Source organism: Pecten maximus, chromosome 13 (genome assembly GCF_902652985.1).
Source record: "Pecten maximus chromosome 13, xPecMax1.1, whole genome shotgun sequence".
Classification (NCBI taxonomy): Eukaryota; Metazoa; Mollusca; class Bivalvia; order Pectinida; family Pectinidae; genus Pecten; species Pecten maximus.
In genome coordinates, this window is record NC_047027.1 from 38,138,499 (window position 1) to 38,153,858 (window position 15,360).

Below are 15,360 nucleotides of genomic sequence, written 5' to 3' on the forward strand. Positions count from 1 at the left end.
GTAAAATACTTAATGGATTTTAACCTTATTTGGTCAGAAAGATCCTTGGGGGAAGGGAACAGATTTCTAAAAAAATGGTGACTCTTACACCCAAGGGGCCAAAAGGGCGGGGCCAAATATGGGAAATGGAGGTAATTCCTTTAAATCGCTAGTAGTCATAAAAATTATGAATAGATTTGAACCAAATTTGGTCAGAAAGATTTTTCTGGGAAGGGGAACAGATTTGGCATAAATGGTGACTCTGACAGTATTCAAGAATATCGGCCTTAACAAATTTGTACTTGTCATCATTTACTTTGTTTTAAAACAGGACTGTCCAGTCTCAGTGTGCCGTATCGATAGGGGGTAGTGAGTGTGTAGTCAACTCGGTCATCGACACCCAGATCGTGTGTGATACTGGTTCTATCTCGTCGTCTGTCCGAGGCACCGTCCGAGTGGAGATTGCTGGGAACGGTCAGGCCATACAGGTAATCTGTTTTTTCTCATGATTTTCCTCTTTTCATTTCCCATGTAATATGCATATGCAATACTTTGACCAATGATTATTTCTTCTTGCAAGAAGAGAGTTAAATTGATTATTACCTATTTTCAATGTAGTCAAAGTTCGATGTTTCGAAGTTCAAAGGACAAACAGAAAAATTTCAAAACAGAGGGACCTCGAATTATTCATGGCTGACAATAGATCAATGTTTTCTTGATAATGACGTATCTTAATGTTACATATTCACGGTGTCTTCGTGTTGATCGTCACCTGTAAGACTCACATCGAAAATTTTTGCTAATTTACCTCAACCACAACAAAATAAAGAATACTTTTCATCAATTAAGCGTTTTATTAATCAAATAAACTATGTATCAGTTACAAAACAATTGTATCACATTTCAAAGTAGAAGCAAAAGAAGTACAATGCACACTTACGTTAACGTTTTTCTGCTGAAGACGTGTGTGTTTATGTTATGTTCATTTAAAATGTGGAATGTCGATCAGTTGGGTAGTTCATGATTGAATGTTTATGCATAAGTTTAAAACGTGACACTTGAATATGAATGAATTCAAAGACATCCCTAATTGTGTGTGTTTAAAATTGATCCGCTTGTTTTACTGTTCCGTAAAATTTACTCACCGACGGCTGATTTCAATGGCGGCAGATACCATCAAAGACGAATACCAGAGTAATTAAATGCCAGGGCTTCTAAATACAAAATTAATCTACAAATTTGTTCTGATTATCAATTTACCCCACAATAGAAAGTAGACAACACACGCTATCTTTATCCCTATTGTCAGTCAGAGAGTTTGTGGGAGGGGTGTGAAATCTTGCCCCGGGGGTTACCACAAAAACCTGTCCAGTGGTCAGTACAGGTAATATTTTCAAATCATGAGATGTCAATTACCTATGATATCATAGCTAACGGCCCATGCAAAAAGTTTTATACATCGAAAACTTCAATTTGTAAAAATCCGAATCATACATAGGTTCATTAGTAGGAAATTTGAGACCAAGCAAAAAGTTTGATAGGGCGAGAAATTTGAATCAAAGAAGTTCGAATCATCGAGGTTTGACTGTATCATAATATTCAAGTTTATGTGACTATTAAAACAATTATTCTGTTTTAATCACCATTTTTCTACAATAGAAACAGGCTATTTTAACAGGACCCATTTCCCTTATTTCCCAATTTGCCCCTGAAAAATTGTCACTTCTGAATGTTTTAAGTAAGTTTTATCTACAAAGACCGACACTAAGGTACTTTGAAAAATAAAAAACAGCTATTGATAACAAAATGAAGTCAAAAATAATATAAAGGCATTATTCTTCAAAGAAAACCTGAAATTTGTATGAATTTCACTATTTTTTGTTTTTCCCAATGTCACATTTTGTCGCACAGAAATTCTTAATTCAATAGACACAGTGGACCCAGTTGAAAAATTATAGGAAAATCTCTGATACTTGATCAATAGAAAAATTAGAAAATAATAAGGGTTGATTGGATTAAGTAGAAAATTTGTATATCATCATGAACTGATCAAAGTCAATTGATTTAAAAGAAAAACGTAGTCAATTTAGAGTTTAAAAATCAGAACTCGGGTTACCGCTATAAGGCCCATGTGACTATATTGAAGGGTCATTAGTGTTGACATCGTATGTTTACAGACTGGAGCGGATTATCATTATGTCGACGTCTGGTCTTCGGTGTATTCCTGGGGAGGAGTGTCACTACCCACAGATGGAGACCTTGTCGTCATCCAGGCCGGCCAGACCATCTACCTAGACACCACCACTGCTACTCTCAAAATGCTTCTTATTCAAGGGGGAGAACTGATTTTTGATGATGAACAAGACGTGGCATTAAATTCAGAAATTATCTTAATCACAGGGGGAGGACTGCTTCAGGTAAAAAATTTATTCATTCCTAACAGAAATGTCAGATAAAAAAATATATATCAGTTAAGACTAAGATGCTACTTATAAAAAGGTAAAATTTTACCCATACCCCCTTAAGTACAAAAACATATTAGTTACTTAATGTGACAATTGTCTTTAAGTAATTAAAGACAAATACATGAGACACACATGTCTTAGTAATTATACACATTGAAGACAGACACATGTCTTAGTGATTATAAACATAAGACAGACACATGTCTTAGTAATAATACACATGATACAGACACATGTCTTAGTAATTATATACATGATACAGACACATGTCTTAGTAATTATACACATGATACAGACACATGTCTTAGTGATTATAAACATGAAACAGACACATGTCTTAGTGATTATAAACATGAAACAGACACATGTCTTAGTGATTATAAACATTGAAGACAGACACATGTCTTAGTGATTATATACATGATACAGACACATGTCTTAGTGATTATATACATGAGACAGACACATGTCTTAGTAATTATATACATGAGACAGACACATGTCTTAGTAATAATACACATAAGACAGACACATGTCTTAGTAATTATACACATGAGGCAGACACATGTCTTAGTAATTATATACATGAGACAGACACATGTCTTAGTAATTATATACATGATACAGACACGTCTTAGTAATTATAAACATGATACAGACACGTCTTAGTAATTATACACATGATACAGACACATGTCTTACTAATTATATACATGAAACAGACACATGTCTTAGTGATTATATACATGAAACAGACACATGTCTTAGTAATAATACACATGATACAGACACATGTCTTAGTGATTATAAACATCATACAGACACATGTCTTAGTAATTATAAACATGATACAGACACATGTCTTAGTGATTATAAACATGATACAGACACATGTCTTAGTGATTATAAACATGATACAGACACATGTCTTAGTAATTATACACATGAGACAGACACATGTCTTAATAATTATAAACATGATACAGACACATGTCTTAGTAATTATAAACATGATACAGACACATGTCTTAGTAATAATAAACATGATACAGACACATGTCTTAGTAATTATAAACATAAGACAGACACATGTCTTAGTAATTATATACATGATACAGACACATGTCTTAGTAATTATACACATGAGACAGACACATGTCTTACTAATTATATACATGATACCGACACATGTCTTACTAATTATACACATGATACAGACACATGTCTTAGTGATTATATACATGATACAGACACATGTCTTAGTGATTATAAACATAAGACAGACACATGTCTTAGTGATTATACACATGATACAGACACATGTCTTAGTGATTATAAACATGAGACAGACACATGTCTTAGTGATTATATACATAAGACAAACACATGTCTTAGTGATTATCAACATGAGACAGACACATGTCTTAGTAATTATATACATGATACAGACACATGTCTTACTTATTATATACATGATACAGACACATGTCTTAGTAATTATACACATGATACAGACACATGTCTTACTAATTATATACATAATACAGACACATGTCTTAGTGATTATATACATGATACAGACACATGTCTTAGTGATTATATACATGATACAGACACATGTCTTAGTAATTATAAACATGAGACACACATGTCTTAGTAATTATACACATGATACAGACACATGTCTTAGTGATTATAAACATAAGACAGACACATGTCTTAGTAATTATATACATGATACAGACACATGTCTTAGTAATTATATACATAAGACAGACACATGTCTTAGTAATTATATACATGATACAGACACATGTCTTACTAATTATATACATGAGACAGACACATGTCTTAGTGATTATAAACATAAGACAGACACATGTCTTAGTGATTATATACATGATACAGACACATGTCTTACTAATTATATACATGATACAGACACATGTCTTAGTGATTATATACATGAAACAGACATATGTCTTAGTGATTATAAACATAAGACAGACACATGTCTTAGTAATTATACACATTAGACAGACATATGTCTTAGTGATTATAAACATGATACAGACACATGTCTTAGTAATTATATACATGATACAGACACATGTCTTAGTAATAATACACATGCTACAGACACATGTCTTAGTAATTATAAACATGAGACAGACACATGTCTTAATTAGTAACAATTTCAATACGTGACTGTATTTGTACAATTGGATATAGATACTGTTTCTACAATGTTTATTTTATTTCAAAGCAATTGATTGGTAAATTTTTTTTTTAGGAAAACTGATTGGAATGAAGTGATGTATATATTAAAATTGATATTCGTTAATGTTTTGATATTATACTATTAATATTAAGAAAGATATGTGGTGAATTTAAGGAACTATTAATATTAAGAAAGATATGTGGTGAATTTAAGGAACTGTACTTAGATATACATGCTTCTAATTAGTCTAATGATATCTTTTCCACAAGGTGGGGACAGAACAAGCGCCATTCCAGCACAATGCAGTTATTACTTTGCACGGACATACCCGTAGTAAAGAGCTTCCCATTTACGGAACAAAGACGTTGGCCGTCCGTGAGGGTACACTTGACCTGCATGGTAAAATGATGTTTTATTTCTCATTAACTAACAGTTTAACGAGTGGTTAAGGTGTCCCGACACTTTATCACTAACCCTCCACCTCTGGGTTGCAAGTTCGAAACCTACGTGGGGCAGTTGCCAGGTACTGACTGTAGACCTGTAGTTTCTCTCCGGGTACTCCGGCTTTCCTCCACCTCCAAAACCTGGCACGTCCTTAAATGACCCTGGCTGTTAATAGGACGTTAAACAAAAACAAACAAACCCTTTATTAGCTCACCTGGCCCGTCGTCCGTCCGGGTCTGAAGCATCCTTGGATGAAGGGGAACCAATTTTATATAAACGATGGGTCTGGCCCCCCCCCCCCCCCCCCCCCCCAGGGGCCTGGGGGGTGGGGCCCAATAGGGGAATATAGCATATTCTTTAAAATCCTTCTTCTTTTGCAGGAATAAAGGGATTTGATCCATGTTTGGTCTGAACTTGGGTGAAGGGGAACCAATTTTGTATAAACAGTGGGTCTGGCCCCCCAGGGGCCTGAGGGGCAGGGCCCAATAGGGGAAATAAAGCAAATTCTTTGAAATCCTTCTTCTTCTGTAGGAATAAAGGGATTTGATCCATATTTGGTCTGAAACATCCTTGGGTGAAGGGGAACCAATTTTGTATAAACGGTTGGTCTGGCCCCCCAGGGGCCTGAGGGGCGGGGCCCAATAGGGGAAATAGGGTTAATCCTTTAAATCGCTACTAGTCATAAAGTTATAAATGAATTTGAACCAAATTTAGTCGGGAACATTCTTGGGAGAAGGGGAACAGAGTTTGTATAAATTTTTACTCTGAACCCCCAGGGGCCTGAGGGGCGTGGCCAAATAGGGGAAATAGAGATTAGTCTTTAAATCGCTACTAGTCATAAAGTTTTTAATTGATTTTGTATAAATTTTACTCTGAACCCCCAGGGGCCTGAGGGGCGGAGTCTTAAGAGGGGAAATAGGGGTTAATCCTTTAAATTGCTACTAGTCGTAAAGTTATTAATGAATTTGAACCAAATTTGGTCAGGAACGTCCTTGGGAGAAGGGGAACCGTGTTTGTATAAATTTTCACTCTGAACCCCCAGGGGCATTAGGGGCGGGGCCCAATAGGGAAAATAGGGGTTTATCCTATGAATCACTATTTATCATAAAGTTATGTATGGATTTGAACCAAATTTGGTCTGGAATATCCTTGGGGGAAGAGGGGAAAGAAAGTTTATATAAATATTGACTCTGACCCCCAAGGGGCCTGAAGGGTGGGGCCAAATAGGGGAAATAGAGATCTGTCTTTATATCGCTCCTAGTCATAAAGTTTTAAATGGATTTGAAGCCAATTTGGTCAGAAACATCCTTGGTGAAAGGGGAACAGATTTTGCATAAATGGTTACTGTGACCCTCCATCCCATAACTATGTATAACATCGCTGGACATTAAGGGATAAACACAATTCTGATGTAAAAATAGGCCCAAGGGTCTTTCCCCACCCTAAGGGACTTAGTTTCTTCAAACACAATTAGGTTGTAAAAATAATCCATATGGTCTTTCAGTCCCTTAGAGAGTATGTGTATTAACAAATTGAACATGAACATTATTTTGACATTTGGTCAGATCCAACCAGGTGAGCGATACAGGCCCCATGGGCCTCTTGTTAAACATACCAACACCTTTTGATTTATTATTTTCATGAAGATGAATGATATTAAGAAAGTAATTTATGCAAGTAAAAGTAACATGTTTTGTGGTTGTTTTAGGTATACCAACTCCGGTTACTTGGACGAAGCTCTCAGAAACCGCTACAGCTGGTTCTAATGTTATCAAACTTGAACAAGAGGTCAATTGGACTGTTGGAGACGAGGTCGTCATAGCCACTACTGGTGACTTCAAGTCTCAGTCTCAGAATGAACAGAAAACGATCACAAACATCGCTGGAGATCAGAAAACCCTTACTTTAGACTCTAATCTTGCAAATGACCACATCGCTGTAACAGAAAGTTTTGGAGCTAGCGGAAATGCAGCCACCTTGACATTCGCCGCTGAGGTTGGACTTTTAACTCATAATGTTAAAGTTCAGGGAAACAATCATGCACAATGGGTTGAGAAAATAGAGGCTTGTCCTGATGGCTTCGACACTGGTAAGTCATTGAATCTTGATCTGGTAACTTCTGGACTCAAACTAAATAATATATGTCATTTGTGACATTAATAGAAATTACTGTCCTATAAGATACTATTGTCGTGTATATGTAACAATAATAAGATACCATTGTCGTGTATATGTAACAATAATAAGATACCATTGTCGTGTATATGTAACAATAATAAGATACCATTGTCGTGTATATGTAACAATAATAAGATACTATTGTCGTGTATATGTAACAATAATAAGATACCATTGTCGTGTATATGTAACAATAATAAGATACCATTGTCGTGTATATGTAACAATAATAAGATACTATTGTCGTGTATATGTAACAATAATAAGATACTATTGTCGTGTATATGTAACAATAATAAGATACTATTGTCGTGTATATGTAACAATAATAAGATACTATTGTCGTGTATATGTAACAATAATAAGATACTATTGTCGTGTATATGTAACAATAATAAGATACCATTGTCGTGTATATGTAACAATAATAAGATACCATTGTCGTGTATATGTAACAATAATAAGATACTATTGTCGTGTATATGTAACAATAATAAGATACTATTGTCGTGTATATGTAACAATAATAAGATACCATTGTCGTGTATATGTAACAATAATAAGATACTATTGTCGTGTATATGTAACAATAATAAGATACCATTGTCGTGTATATGTAACATCAATAAGATACCATTGTCGTGTATATGTAACAATAATAAGATACCATTGTCGTGTATATGTAACAATAATAAGATACCATTGTCGTGTATATGTAACAATAATAAGATACTATTGTCGTGTATATGTAACAATAATAAGATACCATTGTCGTGTATATGTAACAATAATAAGATACCATTGTCGTGTATATGTAACAATAATAAGATACCATTGTCGTGTATATGTAACAATAATAAGATACTATTGTCGTGTATATGTAACAATAATAAGATACCATTGTCGTGTATATGTAACAATACTAAGATACCATTGTCGTGTATATGTAACAATAATAAGATACCATTGTCGTGTATATGTAACAATAATAAGATACCATTGTCGTGTATATGTAACAATAATAAGATACTATTGTCGTGTATATGTAACAATAATAAGATACCATTGTCGTGTATATGTAACAATAATAAGATACCATTGTCGTGTATATGTAACAATAATAAGATACTATTGTCATTATTTGTCGTACTAAATATACACTCTGTCTTTGGTCCACAGGTGAGTTTGCCACCCAAACATGCTTCCAAGGACGCTTCGGTGAGGAAATGGGCAGTGACCAGTTTGGTGGACAGATCATGATTCACGCCCCCGAGTATGACACGCACAGGTCCACTGGTCGCTTATCATATGTGGAGCTATTCCATATGGGCCAGGCATTTAGACTTGGACGCTATCCCCTCCATTTCCATCTCAATGGCGATATGTCGCACAGTTATGCCCGTGGGCTTGGTATCCATGAAACCTTTAACCGTGCAGTCAACATACACGGCACACACAACCTGCTGGTCGAACACGTAGTCATCTACAACATAATGGGAGGCGCGTTCTTCCTGGAGGATGGTATCGAGACCGGGAACATCATCCAGTACTGTCTGGCTTTGTTTGTCCGATCTAGTTCTAGTCTTCTTAATGACGATGTTACTCCAGCCTCGTTCTGGATTACGCACCCCAACAACACAATCAGGCACAACAACGCCGCTGGCGGAACTCATTTTGGGTTCTGGTTCCGCATGCATACTAACCCCGAAGGTCCATCATTCACAACAACTGTCTGCCCCAAATTGATTCTTCTTGGAATATTCTACAACAACACTGCTCATTCCTTTGGTTGGTTTGGTGTGTGGATTTTCCCCACCTACACACCGAGGCTCGGTAGTTCTTGTAATTCTAAAACCCCTGAACCCGTCGTGTTTGATACGATTTACGTTTGGCACTGTGAGAAAGGGTTGGAGTCGGTCAACACCGGCGCCCTCCAGTTTAAAAATATCTATGCTGCAGCAAATAAAAAGGCGGGGATCGAAATGAAATCAATTGTTGAAGGGGAGAACAAATGAAGCTCCTTCAAAGGAAGCAGCCATCAAGAATTCGCTGGTTATAGGACATACATCGTTTTCATCAAATACTTTCTGTACAATAGGGGCCATAGTGATTCCATACGGATTTGGTTTGCAAATAATTGATGTTGAATTTGTCAATTTCAATAGAAATTGTTCTGTCTTTATTTGGACTAGAATCGATGGAACATGTGGCGACCAATGTGCTGGATTCTTCACCACATTGAGTCAACTGGCCTTTTTGAATTCTCCAAATCGCGGACGTTATGCTTGGCCGTTCGAGGGAGTACTTCATGATACCGACGGTACCTTATGTAACAGCGCTGGCTGTAAAGTCATTCCCACTACCGGCACCCTCCCGTCCAGTTGTACACCTTTCTCCGATTTCAAGTTTGGTATACCAGCAAGTGTATGCCCTTCTGATGTTAAGTTTCACCGAGTTGGTTATAACAATATTGTACCTACTTCCTTAGAGTTCAAGGAAACGAACTGGACAAACAGTAACGGATGGTCCCTGGTTCCCTACCGTGTTAAACGAATCACTCACAAGAAAGGATGGGTTCTAAATATTGTCAGTAAAGAAACCTATCGTTTCAATTTTGTTGACGCCGCCACACACACTAATATCAGTTTCACTGCAACATTTTACCATTTTGAGGTAAGAAACTTCCCTGCTCACTTAGTTAGGGAAACATTTTACCAGTTTAAGGGTAGTAGCTTCACTGTTTATGTCAGTAGGGTAACTTTTTACCATTGTGAGGTAGGTAATTATTTCACTGTTTATGTTGCTAGGGAAACATTTTACCATTGTGAGGTAGGTAATTATTTCACTGTTTATGTTGCTAGGGAAACATTTTACCATTGTGAGGTAGGTAATTATTTAACTGTTTATGTCGCTAGGGAAACTTTTTACCATTGTGAGGTAGGTAATTATTTAACTGTTTATGTCGCTAGGGAAAAGTTTTACCATTGTGAGGTAGGCAATTATTTAACTGTTTATGTCGCTAGGGAAACTTTTTACTATTTTGATGTAGGTAATTATTTCAGTTTATGTCACCAAGGAAACAATTTGGCTGGATAGGTTTGTAATGCGTATCTTATGTTACACCGACATTTACACATTTCTTAAGAACATTAAAAGACCTGAAGTTATTCATCTAATGGAAACCACAGCAATAATAATAAGACTATTGTTTGATATTTAACATTTTTTAGCTCACCTGCCCAATGGGCAAGTGATCATGAGCTTATGCCATGGCAGGGCGTTCGTCGTCTGTCTGTTGTCTGGCCATCTAAAAGAGTTAAATTGGCCAAAATATTTAAAAAGGCACCTTTTCAAATAACAGTGATGTTGTTAGATCTTATATATGATCTCTGATATACTTGTTCTTAACTGTGTTAAATGTATGACAAGGATCACTGGGTAGCAGGTGAGCGATGCGGGCCCATTGGGCCCTTGTTACTGTATTACAATTTATATTTTTATTTTGCAGAGTGGCGATTATATATTTCTGATTCTGAAAGTGAACAAGAAACCTGACAGACTAAAGAGCAGCAACCGTGGCTTTGTGGAATCTGCTGATACTGCTCTTGATCCAGACGTTCACATCAATGGGGACTGGACTTTCGATCATTACACAAATGAAATCAAAGTTCTTGGTTAGTTTGCAATGTTTGGTGTGAAATCAACCACTTGAATGACCTCCCTTTTAGTGAGTTTGAGAGTTTTGGTTGGGATCGCCTAATTTGCCCAGCATCAATTTACATTTTCGCCTTCTTCTCAGAAACCCATGAACCAATTTTAATGAAGTTTTGCAGAAATTTTCCATGGCCCAAGGTCAACCAAAATCGTGAATTATATGGTCCCAGGGGCCTGAGGGGCATTGCTCAAAAGAATAAAATAGACTAAAATTTCAAAAATCTTGTTCAAGTTTGTGAATTTCATTACCCTGGCCTACTGTTTCCCCTGGGGGGTTGATGTAAGTTTGCTATAGTTTATATAGGGGGGGGGGGGGGGGGGGGGGAGGTGGCCGAGTAGTTAAGGTGTCCAGAACACTTTAACACTAGCCCTCCACTACTGGATTGCGAGTTCTAAACCTCAGTAACATAGGGCAGGTACTGACTGTAGGTCGGTGATTTTTCTCCAGGTACTCCGGCTTTCCTCCACCTCCAAAACCTGGCACATCCTTAAAGGACCCTGGCTGTTAATAGGACGTTAAACAAAAACAAACCCAACAAACCCAAGATTATCTAGGGAAAACTATACTGTCCAGTTTTGAAGTTATTGGTTTTGTTCAAAATAATTTTACTGTCTTGTTTTGTCATTCTGTTTCAGTCAAGGCAAGTAATGGAAGCTCTAGTAGGAAAAAACGTGCCTCGCCAGACATGCCACTTGGTAGCTCGAGTATATCGGTGAATTTCCAGGCCTTCAAGTGTTTTTATACCAACTGTACTCCACCACCAGACCCCAACTCTGTTCCTCCTCCGACTGAACGGCCATCAGAGTTCTCGTATTGGTCACAATCAAGCTCTTGGCCTCATTTGAACAATACACTCCCTGTATCTGGAACTGACCTCACCATAGAAAAAGGTAACACATTAATGGTCATATGATTAATACTGACAATACATTGACCTTTTAGCTCACATGGTTCGAAGGGACCAAAGAGGTCAATTTGGCTGAATTGATATAAACAACTTCCTCTCTGAAACTGAGTTACGGATATCGCTCATATTCGCCTGGTAGCACCCCCTTGGGGTAAGGATTCAAAATTATACAAATGATGGGACTGACCCTCCCAGGGGGCTTAGGGGCGGGGCCAATAGGGATCAATTTGGCTAAATTGACATTTTTAGAATTGTTCTTGTACCCATATAAAATGCTTTAATATATTGATGTAGCAATTAATACCTGTGATGTCATCACTGATTTTCTGGTTTGTGTTTCTTATTATTATTGCTATATATATATATATGTCAAGGCCGAGGGGAATCGTTTTTACAACATTACGATATGTGTTGTTGTTCATAACCGACTATATGTGTGTAACCGTTCCATGTTCTATGTCTATATGTGATCGTATGTAATTTACCTGTGTCTTGATAAAGGGGCATATTGCCTCGAAAATTTGACAATTAACTGTCGTATACTTGACATATATCTATTTCTAGTAATACGCATCCAACATTTGTTTGTTAGGATCCAGTACCTATATTGGTTTATACCATCGTTATTACGTACTAGAATCAATATTATATTTATATACTGTATAACTGTTGTTTGTAATGTCAGATACGTGGGTGGTAGCAGACATGGCCATTCCGTGGTTCAATAAAGTGTTTTTGTATGGAACACTGGAGTTTGACCACGGTACATCGCCATACCGTGATATAGACCTCAATGCAACCCATATCATCATACTGGGAGGACGACTTATCATTGGGTGGCCTGACGCCCCGTACCTCGGTAACGCCCAGGTGATCCTGAGAGGGGACTGGAGTACACCAGAGTACACAGACCTCACCAACGCCCCAACAGTTGGAGCCAAGGTCCTCGGTATGTTTAGTAAACTTTCTGTGTCATTATGGCGCTAGACATAAAGCAGACTAACATATGGCGATGTTGCCGATAGATAAATACGTCATTTAACTACGTGAGGACACAATTTATATGTTAATTATTTTAAATCAATAAAAACATGAATATGATATTATTTCTTAATGTTCCTGTATCTCACGTGTATATGATGATGTTGTACAGCTGTATTCGGTGGCCTTGACCTTCACGGGAAAGATGTGGGCGTGTCCTGGACCCGGTTGGCCTCGACGGCGGTTGCTGGCGACACTACAATCACGTTAGTCCAGGCTGTCAATTGGACAACTAATGATGAGATCGTCGTGGCTCCAACAGGCTATGACATGTGGGAAACGGAGACATTTAGGATTTCTAGTGTATCACAAGATGGACGGACACTTACCCTCAACAGCTCAGTGTTATACAAACATGTTGGTATGTATAGGTTTGAGTGTGGGTATATGTAACAATGTATCTATGATTGGTAGAGTATGTTGGTGTGTATAGGTTTGAGTGTGGGTATATGTAACAATGTATCTATGATTGGGTAGAGTAGGTTGGTATTATAGGTTTGAGTGTGGGGTATATGTAACAATGTATCTATGATTGGTAGAAGTATGTTGGTATGTATAGGTTTCGAGTGTGGGTAAATATAGGTAACAAGTATCCTATGATTGGTAGAGTATGTTGGTATGTATAGGTTCGAGTGTGGGTATATGTAACAATGTATCTATGATTGGTAGAGTATGTTGGTATGTATAGGTTCGAGTGTGGGTATATGTAACAATGTATCTATGATTGGTAGAGTATGTTGGTATGTATAGGTTCGAGTGTGGGTATATGTAACAATGTATCTATGATTGGTAGAGTATGTTGGTATGTATAGGTTTGAGTGTGGGTATATGTAACAATGTATCTATGATTGGTAGAGTATGTTGGTGTGTATAGGTTTGAGTGTGGGTGTATGTAACAATGTATCTATGATTGGTAGAGTATGTTGGTATGTATAGGTTTGAGTGTGGGTATATGTAACAATGTATCTATGATTGGTAGAGTATGTTGGTATGTATAGGTTTGAGTGTGGGTATATGTAACAATGTATCTATGATTGGTAGAGTATGTTGGTATGTATAGGTTTGAGTGTGGGTATATGTAACAATGTATCTATGATTGGTAGAGTATGTTGGTATGTATAGGTTTGGGTGTGGGTATATGTAACAATGTATCTGTGATTGGTAGAGTATGTTGGTGTGTATAGGTTTGAGTGTGGGTATATGTAACAATGTATCTATGATTGGTAGAGTATGTTGGTATGTATAGGTTTGAGTGTGGGTATATGTAACAATGTATCTATGATTGGTAGAGTATGTTGGTGTGTATAGGTTTGAGTGTGGGTATATGTAACAATGTATCTATGATTGGTAGAGTATGTTGGTGTGTATAGGTTTGAGTGTGGGTATATGTAACAATGTATCTATGATTGGTAGAGTATGTTGGTATGTATAGGTTTGAGTGTGGGTATATGTAACAATGTATCTATGATTGGTAGAGTATGTTGGTATGTATAGGTTTGAAGTGTGGGTATTGTAAATATTGATGAGAGTGTGGGATTGTAATATTGAATGTACAAGGGTATTATATTGTATAGAGTGGGATTGTATATTTGAGTGTGGGTATTGTAACATTTTGATTGAAGGTTGGGTTGGGAGTTGTAATATTGATGACAGGATGTAATATGATGACAGGTGTGGGATGTAATTTGAGGTGGGTTGTACAATGATCTATGAGTGGTGAGTTGTAATATTGATACAGGTGGGTTGTATATGTAGACAAGGCTGGATTGTAAGTATGTTGGATGTATAGTTGAGTGGGATTGTAAATGTATACAGATGGTGAGTTGTAATTTGATGACAGGTGGGTATTGTTAAATTATTATGATGAGTGGATGTATTTGATGACAGGTGGTGGGTTGTAATATTGAGTTGTATATGATGAGGTGGGTGTATATGTAACAATGGATTATGATGAGTGGGTTGTATATGTGCAGGGTGGGATTGTAAAATTGATGACAGGTGGGAGTTAGTAACATTGATGAAGGTTGGGATTGTATATGATGACATGCTGGGATTGTTAATATGTGGATGAAGGTGAGTGGGGATTGTACATATTATGATGGTAGGTGGGTTGTATATGTGAGTGGGATTGTACAATATTGATGACGTAGGTGGGTTGTATATGTCAGGTGGGTATTGTAACATATTGATGGAAGTGGTGGGATTGGTATATGATGACAGGGTGGTTGTAATATTGATGACAGGGTGGGATTGTAATGTATCTAGATGTAAGGATGTGGGTTGTAATTGATGACGGGTATTGTAATATTGATGACAGAGTGGGATTGTATATTGATGACAGGTGGGATTGTATATTGATGACAGTGGATTATAATATTGATGACAGTGGGATTGTAAAATTGATGACAGG

General features: G+C 37.0%; 1 pseudogene; it reads left to right on the forward strand.

Annotated features, from left to right (window-relative positions):
- LOC117340757 overlaps positions 1-15,360 on the forward strand; it is a 100,501-nt pseudogene that overhangs the window by 56,201 nt on the left and 28,940 nt on the right.